This window comes from Ostrinia nubilalis, chromosome 8, assembly GCF_963855985.1.
Source record: "Ostrinia nubilalis chromosome 8, ilOstNubi1.1, whole genome shotgun sequence".
In the NCBI taxonomy this organism is placed as follows: Eukaryota; Metazoa; Arthropoda; class Insecta; order Lepidoptera; family Crambidae; genus Ostrinia; species Ostrinia nubilalis.
Window position 1 is genome coordinate 8,414,008 of NC_087095.1, and position 12,880 is coordinate 8,426,887.

At 39.4% G+C, this 12,880-nt stretch overlaps 1 long non-coding RNA gene across 1 annotated transcript; it reads left to right on the forward strand.

The window, feature by feature from the left end:
• The first annotated feature begins 2,715 nt into the window (after positions 1-2,715).
• On the forward strand, positions 2,716-6,285 carry LOC135074172 (uncharacterized). Its single transcript, XR_010257765.1, has 5 exons — positions 2,716-2,934; positions 3,023-3,121; positions 3,685-4,659; positions 5,040-5,175; positions 6,032-6,285. It is a non-coding gene; the product is annotated as an uncharacterized LOC135074172 (long non-coding RNA).
• The last annotated feature ends 6,595 nt before the right edge of the window (positions 6,286-12,880 follow it).

Sequence of the window (12,880 nt, forward strand, 5' to 3'; positions counted from 1 at the left end):
CAACAACAGCGATAGACCCAGAATGGAAACTGTGTTGGAAAATACAACCCCGTAGCTTCTGCGTAGTCTATAAAAGGCGTATTCAAAGAACTTTGTTTGGTTACTCATGTTTGCTATAACTACTTAATTAGTTGCCAATGAATTCTAGGGAAGAAATTATTAAAAAAATAGGTATATTTTCAAAGGATTCTGAGAACGAAAAACGTAAAGGCACGCAAAGATATAGTATTCCGTTCTAATAATATCTTTAAAACAGTGATCGATGGAGTACTGCGAATGCACTTTGAAAGAGTGCATCCCACATACGGATTCACATACAAAAGAACGTATTCAAATAAGAAACAGAGACAAGAAGTACAAGAAATTGTTCTGGAAATAAAGTTTTCATTTCTTTGTAGCGATAAAATCAATGAAAAGTGAGCTGAAGTCCAGTTGTTAGAGAAGTTGAGCTGTCTTGAAGGTCCTGGGGTCGCTTTTCGGGTGACCCAGACTGTAATAAAATTGTATTCGAAGTAGTCGGTCAACATCATAAAGTGTAGTGACTGCATATTTATTAATGTTCAATATTCCAAAATATTGAGATTGTGTGTTCATTTATTCTGAGGAAAATTATTGCACGTCCTGACTGTCCTATCCAAACACATTGGTTACAATAAAATGAAAAATTAAAGTAATGTGCACAAATTCAACTAACATAAGTAATAAAAGGAAAAATTGCTATTAATCCTTAATAACAAACTATGGATGAAATTATTTATTATTATTATTATTTATTGTCACATCCATTCCTTAAGCCAATAACTGGATATACTTAATACTTTCGTAGCAAGACTTTGGGAACAACAAAACAACCTGTTTATCGTGTCTCTGGAGTACGGTAGATGTCAGAAAGTTACTGGTCTAACCGCCAGGAGTTGGAAGATAGCCAATCAGGTACTTACGTAACACTTAATCTTCGATGGCATAATGCTTAAAAGCTTAATGTTATGCAAAATTGTTACAACTATAAAAATTATTAGTCTCAAACTAATTAAAACTTGTACTATAGATTACGGACATACATACCACAGTGTGCTTACCATGAGTTTACATTAGGTGTGCTCGCTAGCGAGTGCGTCAAAACAAAACAATGAAAATTTTCTTACATAGTTTTTGAAAGTAGCCGCTAGGGTAGGGGCGCTCTACAATTGTCATATACAATGACGTGATTTTTTTACGTACTCGCTAGTAAGCACACCTAACGTAAACTCATGGTAAGCAAGCACACAGGTATACTTAGTGCATAATTATAGAGATTCCTATGGCTATGAAGCAGGTAGGGTGTTATTGTTACGTCAGCGTGACTTCAGATGTGCTTCTGTCATGTATGTACGTCACATGTCACCCCTCCTCCGTTACCACTCTATCGGGGAAGGACTCGGTATGCTCTAAATGCCAATAATAAATAAAAATATTCCTGGTTACTTATATTGTATATTCTCATGCCTATCACAGTGCCATCAACAATTGAATTTTTATCTGTAATCCCAGCAATCTTCATCAACGTCAAAATCACTGCGTAATAGGATTTTATTCTAAGGCTGGGTTGCACCATCATACTTTAACTTTGACAAACGTCAAAAATAGAATAGAATAGAATAGAATATTATTTATTTGGCACAATACACAATAGGTACATAATATAGGCACAATACAAGATTAAAACATAGAAAAAAACAAAAAAGAAAAATAAAAATAGATTTTAAGTGCCCTGTGCCAAAAAGGTCCCTGACTCAGCATTAGTCGTGACAAAGATGCCACGACACTGATTTTCAGCAAGGACCTTTGGGGCACTGGGGTCGCCGTAAAAATAAAAAAATAAAAGAACAAAGAAACACAGATTATACCTAACATAAATACAAACAATAAAATCATAAAACAACAATATAGTAAAATCTAAGTCTATTGATTATATTTCAATTACACATGATGCAAAAATATTTTTCATTTAATGTACGCAATGTTTGAAACGGAATAGATTTAGTGCTGGGGTATTTCTTGTATAATAAAATCGATTATTTCCGCAGTTCATTAATCGATTGCAGTGAATACTTAGTTATTAAAAACATCACAAAAATCAACCATATTTTTCGATTATTGACTTTAATAAACGCATTAAAAATAAATTAGTAGTTTTTAATTTAAAGAAACAGAACCAGCACTTTTTAGGAATCGTTTTTTGAACACAAACCATAAAATTTGAATATTATCAATAAAAAATTATAACAATAATATTTGTAATTAAAAAAAAAAAAAACATGTTTTTTGTTAAATAACACCCATACAAAATATTTCTCCAAAAGTAGGTTTTACTAACTCTTCGAAAAAAAATCGATAGATAAATCGCTATTGTTTAGTTATGTGACATCTCTAAATCTTTCAAACTCGAAACGTCACACGGACCATCCTAGGCGAAAAAGACTACTAGGCGAAAAAGACTATAGGCAAATAGTTAGTTGAGAAAATTCTTAGATTTAAGCATTTTACAATAAGAAGAAGACACACACAATGACAGATCATTACGGACCATTATATCTGTGACAACAAAAAAAAAAAAAAAAAACAACTCGAAAGAAAGAAAAAAAAAGAAAAAAAAAAAAGAAGACAAAGACAACTGTCACTGTCATTTATTGGACACATTTTCGCATTAAAGTTCTGCGTGCATGGTGGAAATACATTAAGTCGGCCAAGGATTAATCAATTAAAACATGTGCATGCGCAGCCACGTCTAGAATGACCTGGCAGCGGTTCAATTAATGAGGAAAAGTGTTGCAATCTGTTCATGGGGGCAAGACAGGTGCAGAATAGACCTTTGTCCCTCCGCACCTCAAGGGGCCCACGCGGCGCCGGAACGTAGCGTCATCGCCAATGACACGCGTCGCGTATAACCCAATGGTGAGATACATTTACACTAATATTTAGTTTTTTGCAATGACAAAAGATAAGTCTTGAGTTGTGTCTTAAACGTGAGTTTCGTTTTTAGGGCGCGCAATGGCGGTGGTAAATCGTTCCAGCACCGCGAGGCCGCAAACCTAAAGGAGCCCCTGAAGGCAACAGTGCGGTGTCTTGGAGTCAGAAAGACGTGAGTACATGCTCTCTTTTGCGTCCTCCCCCGCTCATGGGCCCACGCTAGCTTCTGGTACAAATAACTTGGCCTGTTCGCGTGAATCACACCAAACAACATAGTCGCTAGGTGCAACCGCCTGCGTGCCTCCATCCGTATACGATTGGCACTGTTCAGAAAAGGAGTAACATGCGTCCTAGGTGGAATGTGGAAGCAGAAACGTGCACAAGCATTCTGCACTCGCTGAATGAGCTTTGCAGTCCTGGCTAGAAGGCATGGTCCATAGACAGTGTCGCAGTAATTAAGCTTAGAAAGTACCAGAGCCTCACAGAGCGAAATGCGAAGCTGTTCACATAAATAAGGTCTCATTCCATAAAGCAGTCGGAGTCGATAGAAGCATCCCCTTGCACATTCAGCTATATGGCTCTCAAACTTAAGGTGGCTGTCCATAACAAGGCCTAGGTTTTTGACATTGTTCACTCTTTTGACAAGATCACCATTCACCAAGATATTCAGTGGAATACTGTTGTACTTTGATGTTTGTTTTGGTGTGCCAATAAGCATGACCTTGGATTTTGCAGGGTTAAGGACGAGACAATTTGACACACACCATCCAGAGATGCATTCAAGATCCCTATTTATGCAATCCACGGCCTCTCTGTACTTATCTGGAGCAAAAGAAATATACATCTGAAGATCATCGGCGTATAAGTGGTGATGACAATGTGTTATATGTGTTGTTATGTCGGCACTGTACAGTATGTAAAGCAAGGGTCCCAATATAGAGCCCTGGGGCACGCCACGAGTCACCACCTGCGAGGCGGAACGTGACCCACGGCCATCCGACTGTATGAGCTCCACACACTGCCGCCTCCCAGACAGGTAGCTACCGAACCATCTGACCGCACTTGGATCGAGACCATAGTAACTCATCTTGGACAAAAGCAAAGATAAATTGATGGAATCGAACGCTCTCGAGAAGTCTAGCAGCAGCAGCAGGGTAACCATCCCTTGGTCTTGTGCGGCCAAAGCATTATCAACAATATCTGCCAGAGCCGTTGCCGTGCCATATCCCTTCCTAAAACCCGATTGAAATTGTGGAAGCATACCATGCCCCTCTAGATAAACAGTCAATTGATCACACACAATCCTTTCTAGTACTTTGGAGAGACAGGGAAGGATGCTGATTGGGCGGAGATCTTGCAAAGTAGTGGGCTGGCTATTTTTCGGAAGTGGTTTTATGACTGCCTCCTTCCATTCTTCAGGGAACCTGCTCTCAGTAATGGAGCGGTTGATTATAGCTGTGATAGCGTCTAGTGAATGAGGCAGAGTGAGCATGAGCATCTCCAATGATAAACCATCATTACCCTGAGCATTGGATTTCAGACCTTGAATGATCTTAAGTACTGCATTCGGTTCAACAGTATGCAAGCAGAAGGAGGACGAATTTTTATGCCTATGGAATTGAAAGAAAGTAAGCTCTGATATGGATACTCTATCTACCCCTGGCACATCGAGGAAAAAATCATTAATATGGTCCGCATCAAACGTAGATGGTAAGTCTATTGTGCCTTCCTTACTGTTTATAGCTATGGTGTTGTTCACATTTTTCCATAGTGTCTTGGAGTCTTTCATGCACCCATTGAAATGCTTGTTAAAGTAAGCAGATTTCTCCCTCTCAATTGCCTCCAGAACCAGATGTTTCATCTCCTTATAACTGTCCCTCAACTTTGCCGTTCTGTGCTTTTTATATTGGCAGTGATAACTGTTTCTTATACTGATCATCTTCTTTATTGTGTCAGTGATCCATGGATGAGGGGGATTTTTAAACTTTTTAGTTTTGATTGGGGCATGCAAGTCAAACAGACTCACCACACAACAAGTAAACGCCTCAACCATTGCGTCAATATCATTGATCTGTTTAATATTGTTCCAGCCAATCGCCTGAAGGTCGGCACTCAACAAGTCCGGGAGTATACTTTTAAGAGGCCTGTATGACACCCAGCGAGGTTTAGGCCTCTCCTTCTTAATTTTGGACTCCATCAGAAGCATTGCATGTCCTCCCAAATCAGGTGAGTGCCTCACTAACACCTTATTTGCTTTTAAATCTGTGCAAATGACATCAATCAGGGTGGCGCTGTGTTCCGTGAAATGGGTTGGCTCGGTGATAAGTTGGGTCAGGTTTAAAGACTGTGTGAAATTTGTGAAAACGCAATATTTCACACAGTGTGTGTCATGAAGGTTAATATTGAAATCACCCACAAGTATGATGCCATCGGCCCTTACAAAGGAAGTCAGAGCTTCTGTGATACTGTCAAAGAAAATATCGACATCCTGCCATGGTGGTCGATATGCGGTGCCAATGACTATGTGTTGGTTGTTCAGTTTGACAGTCATCCACATCTGCTCGACTGAAGAGTTGATATTGGGATACTGACACAGTTTTACATTTAATCCCTTGCGTATGTAGAAACCAACCCCTCCACCACGTCCACCCCTGACATGTGTGGGCCTCGGTGTGTGTCTGAGTCGATATCCTGGTAACTTAGGAGCCCTGTCACTTTCCCCCTCTCGTAGCCATGTTTCATTTATGGCCAGTATATCAGGAGCTAATTCTCCCACAGCAACTATAAATTCCTCATGTCTTGTGCATAGTGAACCTGCGTTGAAGAATCCTACCGATAAATTAACTAACCCAAGGCCTGTGATGTATAGTAAAAGAAAGCAAGCAGGTGTGGTTGTTTGAAAGTATAATTGATCTGGTCCACTATGACAGCTTCAGTCATCTCAATCAAAGACACAAATACAAAGAATGATCTTAAGTGCAAGAATTTTATATTTAAAACCGTTTTACATTTTGATGAGTATGTAGAAAACATTAGTACAGCACAATATAACAGAAAATTAAAAACTAATGTAACATTACAGGATGACAGTCAACTTGGCGGGAGGCCGAAGACTCTCTCGAGGTCCCCCATCGATCGGAGCTGATATGCCTGCGCACCATCACCTCTTCGGGCAAATATTCTGCCATTCTTCGTCCACGAGTACCGCCACTGAAGCCTGCGGCACTCCTCGCGCACGCGGTGGTAGAGCTGGCGGTTGGGACGAGTCAGCCTCTCGTTGATGAAGACGCGCGCGCCGCCCTCGCCGGCCAGGCCCCGGCGCACGCGCGCGGCCTGCAGCAGCTCGTCGCGCAGGCGGCGCCGCGCCAGCCGCACCACCACGCGGCGCGCGCGCCCGCCCGCCTCGGCCGGCGGCGCGCCCACGCGCTCCGCGAACACCACGTCCCGCTCGTCCAGCGCCACGCCCAGCCGGCTGGCCAGCACCGCGACGCTGTGCCCGACGCTCTCCCCCTTCGCCTCCGGGAGGTGGCCGATCTCCAGGTCCGCGAGCAGGGCCTCCTGGTCCCGCTCGTTGAGCTCGAGCCTGAGCTCGGCCACGGTGCGCTCCAGTTGCGCGCTCGCCTCCGGCCCGGGCGCCGCCCCGGCCCCCAGCCGCTGCTCGAACGCGTCCATCCGCGCCGCCCCGGCCCCCAGCCGCTGCTCGAGCGCGTCCATCCGCGCCGCGCCGGCCGAGGCGCCGCTCTGCACGGCGAGGTTGATCACGTGCAGGCGCTGCTCGACGGCTCCGACCTTCTCCTCGCAGCGGATCACCCGGCCCGTCAGCTCCCGTATCTCGCCGTACACGGCGTCGATCCGGGTGTGCATGGCCCGTACCTCCTCCCTGAATTGCCTCATCTCAAGGACGAAGGCGTGGAAGTCGGGCATCTCTACAGTCGCGTTATGCGCGGTGTCGTCTAACGCCGGCCCCTCTGTCAAACTCCATACAAAAAACACCGGTTACCGTTAAAGTTACGGTCAAAGTTAGGTGGTGCAACTCAGCCTTATTATTTTACTTACAAAAGTAATTAATTGGTTAATTTAGTGTACAAAGGAGCTCTAAGAAAATCTTAAATACCCGAAGTTCATGATAAAACATTTTCTGCAATAATTTAATAATAGAGCACTTCAAATTAAGCTTTTCATCTGTTTAAAAAGGAATTCGGCGTTCAAACTTTTGCGTAATAACAAAATATTGTCTGAATAATAATAAATACGTTCCGAAAATAGCCGCTTTTCTTTCGAAAAGTGGCTATTTTTGGAATTCAACTAAGTTAATTACAACTAGAACCAAAGTTCTAGTTATAATTAACAACAAAACCACTTAAGACCTTAGGTACGTACAAAATAATAAATTAAAAAGCTCTTTACGGCTGGCTTATACAGTTTCATATTTTGATGAGACAAAAACCTTCGATATCTTTTTGTAAATATACAGCAGCACATCAGACTACACATTTTTGTTACGAAATAGCATCTATCGCAACCGAATAAGATTTCAGTGTTAAACTCGATATTCTGAGCCCTTAAATAACAAAAATCTCTGGCTGGCTCTGACAAAGCTTGCAACTTATCTTTGTACTTTACAAACTTATTCCTTACATGAAAATACAGAATCATTTTCAAAAGATAATGAGTGTAATTGTTAAGTCTATTAAATAACATAAATAAATAAATAAAGTACATAATTAAATTCATAGATATAATATACAATAATAATAAACAAAATGGTTGTGATAAAAAATAATTTTACAAATTGTAAGTACACCACATTAGTTAAGTTCAAAAGGTTACCAATAGATGGCGCTGTGCTTCTTTAGATCGCGCAAGCGTTGTGTTTTTTCCGAACTACTTATACCTTTCTTACAAACATTAAATCGCCTCCGTTCTGAGATTGGAGTTTTATTTGAATTTCAACTCAAGGATTTTGGGATCCTGTACCGATACTGTACAGTAATTAAATTAATTATTTTGAAATTAGCAGCTGCTGCTACAAAGAACGAGTATATTGACATTATTACATGCAAAATTTACAAAAGAGAGCCGCTTCACCCATTTGCCGGTCCTTTTTGTAACTTCATACAAATTGATCTTTTATCACTAGGTAATTCAAACAAAAAGAAACTCAATCATCTTTATCCGCTATTTATAAACCAGTAACTTTTTATTATCTAAGTAAATCGTCAAATATTTCACTATAAAGCAACGCCCAATTGCTATTCCTTCCTCGTGTTCTGTACAAAATCTTTTCGCCGTTATAAATCATCCAGCTCACTATATTTTCAAAAACGAACCCAACCAAGTTCCGTCATATGCGACCGCCTTTCTATAAACTTTTAACGATTTATGATGAAACGATGCGTGGAAGTTCCAACATCCAACCGCATAGACGTCGATGGACAATAATACCACATGCAATTTAAGTTTAAAGTTGTGAACAAATAACAAACCACACTCATGGTTGGCTTTTAGACCCAGAATACAGACTTAGGTTGGATAGCACCACCTAACTTTAAGCGTAATTATAACGTTAACCGGTGTTTTTTTATGGAGTTAGACAGATTTTTGACGTTTGTCAAAGTTAAAATAAGATGGTGCAACCCAGCCTAAGATTGTTTTTGTCTACTAACCATATTTTTTTTTTTTTTTTTTATGTGATAGGAGGCAAATAGATATAAGTACTTACAAACATTAAATGTAATTTCAAATTGGCAATGTGAGCGCTTTGGATCGATCTGTAAGCTCACTTGCATTTTAAATAAATAAATGGAAGTTCACACATTACACCGACTTGATATCGGCCAATAAAATTCTTTATACAACTTGGAAACCGACCAAACTATTTTATTCAACTAGTTCCAAGCAGGTAGATAAATTAATAGATAGGATTGCTCCTCAGTCTTGTCGTAGATATTATGTCAAGAATTGTAGGCATAATGTAACATACGCGAAATAAACATACTTACTTACATTTAACATTGAAATTATTTATCAACTAGCGGCCTCCCGCGACTTCGTACGCATGGATCCCGTTTTACCCCCTTAGGGGTTGAATTTTGCAATATCCCGTCTTAGTGAGCATCTACGTTCTAAAAGGAACCCCCATGCAAAATTTGAGACTTCTAGCATTTGAAGTTTCTTAGATTTCGTGATGAGTGAGTGAGTCAGTGACCTTTCGCTTTTATAAATATACTTATTTTCTCGGTTGCCAAACTGTCACCGTACAAGATACAAGCGAAATTGATAAGCACTGGCATCTGAAATCGAGTAGCTATCGATTTAAGGTTTCATTTACTGAAAATCGAGTGGCCATGAATCTTCGGCAACAAAAATGGTATCCTCGATGTTGTTGTTCTGCAAAGCTATTATTTTTTATCCTCCGCTATCACACTGCCATTGGACACCGTAATTTGTTTGGCCCAGTTTTACTTGCATAATTTACGGGCAACGGCCTTTATTAACTACGTCACGAAGATTTATGATAGAGGACCCGAATTCGATAATCCCTACTAATATTATAAATGCGAAAGTAACTTTGTCTGTCTGTGTCACTTTAAACTGAACCGATTGTTATGAAATTTGTCATAGAGATAATTTGAGTCTCGAGAAAGGATATTATCCCGGTTTTTGAAATATTTTGAAATTTTTCGATACTCTGAAGAAAATGTTTGATGCTTTAACTCAACTTTATTTTACTGCATTGTGCTCAAAACAGAAAAGTAACTTGGAATTGGTACAATCGGTAAATCTTGGGACTAATGGAATATCAAGGTAACAGGTGCTGTACATTATTGTGCTGTAACATTATCAATTTATGCACTCAGTACAAATAGTTTATCTGTTTCATTAAATTACTTTGTGAATATACAAAATACAGCTAAGCTAAGTAGCTAAGCTGAGTAGACATTAATTAAAAAAAAAAAAAACAGACCGGGGTCCATAATGCTTTTTCAATATTATTATATTTGTTTTTCATTTCATTACTTTGTAAGCTAACTAAAGTCTACATAATAAATCAAAAATGGTCGGTTAACAATTCTACGAATGCATAGAATATAATACTAACACGTTTGGAATGTGGGACGCTCTGTGCCAATATAAAAGTGCTTCGTAGCCATCACAAAGTGAAGCATTTTATCTGAAAGTCACTGTGACTAGCGATACCTAACACAATTTGTGGTCCGACTCCAACCTAATTGATACCGAACATGCGAGGCAATGTATCCCGCAGACCATAATCTACTCGAAAATTCGACGTTAAATCGGGATTGATCTAATTTTGTTGGATTAGAAACTGATACGCGTATAAAGTATTGTAGAATATATTAGCATTTAGCTGGCACTATAGAGGCTTACGAATAATTGACAGGCTGTGAAAATGAAAATATTGCTCACTACGTCGTTGATGTATCAACAATTTGATTTAGTTGCAAGCTAGAAGGTGGACTGACGACATCATAAAGGTAGCAGGAAGGCCCTGGAGGCAGGCCGCTAACAACCGGTCAATATGCAAGACATTGGAGAAGGCCTATGTTCAGCAGTGGACGTCCTACGGCTGAAAGGATGATGATGAAGCTAGAAGATCAAATATTTTATCAAATTGTTAAACCTGTGTTACTTGTGGCTGCCGCGACACAAGCACAGCTTAGTAGCAGTCACTAGAAGAACAGACTGTTTGTAAATCTTTTGTTGGCAAATAGAATAAGCTTACTTTTTACTTTTATGTCACGAGACCCTGTTTATGATGTTCTTAACTTACACTCATATTGCTTAATGAGATCGGCAAAATTAGTCCCTATTACGTGAGCATTATGTTCACACGATTTTCATTAATAGCTTCTGATTATCTGACAGTAAATAAGTAATAGGAAGGATTTGCTCAAAATTAACCAGGGAACCGTTGTGTCAATTTTGGTAATGTGGTTGCGCGCTTTTAACGACAAACAATACAATTCGTTTACCAAAACACAATTGGTATTTTGTGAACAACTCAGTACTTGTTCTGATAATTTTATAAAATGTGTTTACAAGTAAAGTTCCACTTTATTAGTATTACGTTAAAGTACATTTCGTTACTGCTGTCGGGATGATATTTTCGGTTATTTATAATGAGATGTACGAGTATAACCAGTAACAAGCACGAGAATGTTCCCACTAACCATTTCATTAATAAACAGTCTCCCAAACATGGTCAGTTAAATTATTAACGAGAAAATATAACAGTCAACAAATTGTACTGTCAATAATAAACTAAATTGATGGTTTAAAAATAGCTTAGGCGTATATGGAGTAAATTGAAACAATTTTAATATGAAAAAGCACCAGAGTTCATTGTAAATAAACGACGCTAAAATAAAAATAATTCTGTAATAAAATTGTTGAGTATATGTGAATGGGAGCAGCAAATGGGGTGTTGTAAAACAATTTATAGCAATCATATTTCGAACCGCCACGCGTTTTCAAATTCTTACTTTACGCTCATCCCAACACCTGAGCTACGCAAAGTACCTACTTAAAACGGAGTTAAATTATATATAAACCATTACTGTAAGAGAGTTTGAGGTCTAATTTACTTCTTACAAAGTAACTAAAAGGTTAAAGGTGTTATAAATTTTGAGCACGTTCATTAGTCCTTGCATGGATCCCCGCTCTGGCTTTTAGACGACACACGTCGGAATTTCGTAATAGGATTTTCTTAATTTAGGACTTCCTTGCATACTGCTCATCGGTAGAGTTATTACCTGCCCGAAGAACGAGTAAACACCTCGCATAGCATTAGGTGCAGTGCACACCAACTTGGCATATTTGCATATGAATTGAAGTTGGATTACGAGACAACCACTCGAATGTAAAAGAAACTGGTCTCTTATTTTCTACTAGCGGCCGCCCGCGACTTCGTACGCGTGGATCACGTTTTACCCCCTTCATCTATCTTACGCGGTTTAGATTTTTTCATACAAATATTTTTTCCCGCTAACTCCCGTTCCCGTGGGAATTTTGAAATATCCTGTTGTAACTAAGCTTTAAATTTACTAAGGTATCTGCATGCTAAATTTCAAGCGTCTAACTTAAGCGGTTTAGAATTTTCATACAAAAGGATTTTCCAGCTAATTCCTGTGCCCGTGGGAATTTCGGGAATTCCTTGTTGTAACTAAGCTTTAAGTTTACTAAGGTACCTACATGCCAAATTTCAAGCGTCTAACTTAAGCGGTTTAGATTTTTCATACAAAAAGATTTTCCCGCTAATTCCCGTTCCCGTGGGAATTTCGGGAATTCCTTGTTGTAACTAAGCTTTAAGTTTACTAAGGTACCTACGTGCCAAATTTCAAACGTCTAACTTAAGCGGTTTAGATTTTTCATACAAAACGATTTTCCCGCTAATTCCCATTCCCGTGGGAATTCCTAAGTATCCTATAACCTGCCCAGGAGTATGAAGAATAATTGTACCAAGTTTCGTTAAAATCCGTCGAGTAGTTTTTGTTTCTATAAGGAACATACAGACAGACAGACAGACAGACAGACAGACAGACAGACAGACAAAAATTTTACTGATTGCATTTTTGGCATCAGTATCGATCACTAATCACCCCCTGATAGTTATTTTGAAAATATATTTAATGTACAGAATTGACCTCTCTACAGATTTATTATAAGTATAGATTAATAATTAACTGAAAGGTAGCGGGAAGGCGCTGATGCAGGCCGCTACCAACCGTGCGATGTGGAAGTCATTATGGGAGGCCTATGTTCAGCAGTGGACGTCCTGTGGCTGAAATGATGATGATGATGATGAATTAACTGAACGGATAATGAAACAATAATTTTCCAGAAAGACACGTTAAAACATGACTCTTTAGAAGTATGATCAGTTGATAGGAAATAATATAATCGTGAA